The sequence below is a fragment of the Hoplias malabaricus genome, chromosome 3, assembly GCF_029633855.1.
Source record: "Hoplias malabaricus isolate fHopMal1 chromosome 3, fHopMal1.hap1, whole genome shotgun sequence".
NCBI lineage: Eukaryota > Metazoa > Chordata > Actinopteri > Characiformes > Erythrinidae > Hoplias > Hoplias malabaricus.
In genome coordinates this window covers 77726908-77729968 of record NC_089802.1, presented here as the reverse complement: position 1 = coordinate 77729968, position 3061 = coordinate 77726908, and the positions used below count along the sequence as shown (strand labels likewise).

Here is a 3061-nt window from a genome sequence, read left to right as displayed (position 1 = left end):
TGTATTGCATTGTATTGTATTGTATTGTATGGATATTGTTTTGTATTTTCTTAGCCATATCTTTTGCACGTTAATGTGTATGCACTGTTTTATGTTGCAGTAGCTTTGCACTAGTTGCACTTTAATGTTGTGTATTGTCTTATGTAGCACCTTGGTCCTGGAGGAACGCTATTTCGTTTCACTGTGTACTGTAAACACTGTATACTGCTGAAATGACAATAAACTTCTTGAACTTGAACTTGAACTTGTAATCTCTGTGACAATGAAGTCGCTAGTCTCATACTTCCTGCTTGTGTCACTGAGTTGCTACTCCTACTATGGATATCGACCGGCTCGCTCCTGACCATGAACTCTTCTCTCCTTCTCCTACTTGGTTGCCCAATGCCCCACCTGTCCTCAGCGCTAAGAGACTGTGTTCGACCGTCCACATGCCTGCCTCACCTGCCACTTCAGCTGCTCCAAGCTCTTCCACACGCTCTCGTCATTCCCGCTCCACACTCACGCGTTCTGTGCGCAGACGCCTGCAGGCAGGAACTGGACGATTACTTTGCCATCATTCTCGACCTCGCAGTCCATTTTGGAGGCTCAGGATTTTACGACTACCATCGGCTCTTCTCCGCACGGGCCGCCGCCTTCTTGCAGCAGTGGAATATTCCTTCCTACTAGGCTGCGTTCGACTTGGAACTTTACTGTCGCTTTTTCGCTGGCTGAACTGCACTTTCCTCTGGGCTGTGCAGCAATCCTTCTCATCCCACTTGCAGGTCGCCCCCGGCACCCACTCCGGGCCCTAATTTTTCCTTCATTCCTGACCAGGCCCCCACTCAGTGTATCACCACTTCTAGCTCCCGTGATACCCGTGGTAGACGCCTGTTGTTTCTTCATGGCTCCATGATCTGCAATAATTTCAATTCTGCTGGCTGCTTTGTGTCTTCCTGCAGGTTCCTCCATGTATGCACCTACTGCACTCAAGCGCAAGCCTGGCAGAGCTGCCCCAAGCGGCCACCTAAGTTTGGTAACAGCTGACTGATCCGATTTCTCTCCACCCCTGTCAACGTTCCTGAGCTCGCAAGCTGCCTCTCGCACCACCCTGACCCTGCATTCGTATGCTATCTCCTTGATGGTCTCTTGTGTGGTTTCTCCCCAATCATGGTGGTTCTGCCCGTCTCCTCCTTCCATGCCTCCAACCTTCTCTCTGCTGAATCAGAGCCTGAGGTGGTTTCTTCCACCTCAGAGGGTTTCCACAAGTCTCAGAGGGTTTCATGATGGGCCCCTATCCCCACTCCCCCTCTACTTTCCACATTAACCCCATCTGCATTGCCACTCAAAAAAATTCTGGTAAGAAGCGGCTCATTGACTTGTCAGCCCCGCGTGGTTCTTCTGTGCCCTCAATAAACAGACTAGTGCCCTGCTCAGAATTTTTCCTCTCCTATGCTCGGGTCAACGATGCCATATCATTGATTAAGCTCCTTGGCTGCGGCACTTGGCTGGCTAAATCGGATGTGGTCTCCACCTTCAAAATCATCGCCCTCCATCCTGACTTCTGGCACTTCTGGTTTGGGGTGAAATGGCGTGAAAACAATTCTTCTTTGCAGTTCGCCTGACCTTCGACTGTAAGAGCAGCCCCAGGATTTTCGACACACTCGCCGAGGCTCTTTCATGGATCCTTCTTAATGTCTATCATGTCCCGTACGTGGTAAACCTCCAAGATGATTTTTTGGTCCTCGATTCGACATCCTCCCCTCCCGCCCGCTGCATCACTTCTCTCACTGCTGTTTTCCATCGCCTGGGCATTCCCTTATCTTCAGAGAAAACTATCGGCTCTGCTACCGCAATTGATTTCTTGGGCATCTTTCTGGATTCAGTTTCTTTTTGCGCTTCACTCCCGCATGACAAGCTGACCCGCATTACTTAATTCCTTTCTGAATTTCTTACTCTTCAACGTGTCACCAAACATCAACTCCTCTCCCTCTTGGGGCATCTTAATTTCGCCATGAGTGTCATTTCAAAAGGTTGTTCCTTCATCTCTCATTTGCTGCACCTAGCCTCTTCGGCCTCTTCTGTCTCTCAGTTAATCTCCCTGGACCAAGCCTGTGCTTCAGAGCTACAATTCTGGTTGCTTCTCCTCCGCAGATTGAATGGCATCTCTTTCTTTTACAATGATGCACTAGCTAATCCAGAGGACGATTTGTTCATCAATGCGGCCCCATCTCTGGGGTGTGAAGGGTTTTACAAGGGACACTGGTTCACATCTTCCTGGCCTGATCAATTCACCCGTCTAGCGCTAGACTCCGGTGACTCCATTGCGCTCCACGAACTCTTTCCTGCTGTCATAGCTGCAATTTTTTGGGACATGAATGGACTGGCCGAGTCATCCTTCTCCATTCAGATAACGCATCAGTCGTTTATATTATTAATAAAGGACGCTCCAGTTCACTCAGTCTCATACCATTCGTTCGCTGCCTCACTTGGCACTCAGTTGTACATCAATTTCTATTAAAAGCAGTTTACATTCATGCTCACATTAATCCTATTGCTGATTCTCTGTCTCATTTCCAATTTCAGCAGTTCAAGCTATTGGCTCCACAGTCCGACCAACATCCTACTCCGGTTCCACCATTTTCGGCAATGTTTTTGGTGCTTCCATCACATAAACTCTATAACATTCCCTTCTTCTGATTTACATTATTTCACAGCATTCCACTCATTCACTAGCTCTCAATATTCTATCCGTTCATCCAAATTAACAAATCTATGCAGCCGCTATTAATTTCTTTTTTAAACTGATTTATGGCTCTCCCCATCCGTTTACTAATCACCACCAAGTTGCTTTGCTCCTTAAAGGAATGAGAAGGACTGAACCTCATCATCTACCTCAACACATGCCTATCTCTTCTCACATTCTTTACTGCTGCCTAACTACTCTGCGATCCAGCTACGTATCACCAACTACCAATGCCACCCTCGAAGCCATGTTCCTTTTAGCTTTTTTGGCTTCCTCCATTGCTCTGAATTCACAACCCTGTCTTCTGTTCACTATGGTTCTCTCCAGCCTTGTTTATCT

General features: G+C 47.6%; 1 pseudogene; it reads left to right on the top strand.

Annotated features, from left to right (window-relative positions):
* Window positions 1-1262: 1262 nt before the first annotated feature.
* LOC136691524 (uncharacterized) lies at window positions 1263-2676 on the top strand (annotated as a pseudogene).
* The last annotated feature ends 385 nt before the right edge of the window (window positions 2677-3061 follow it).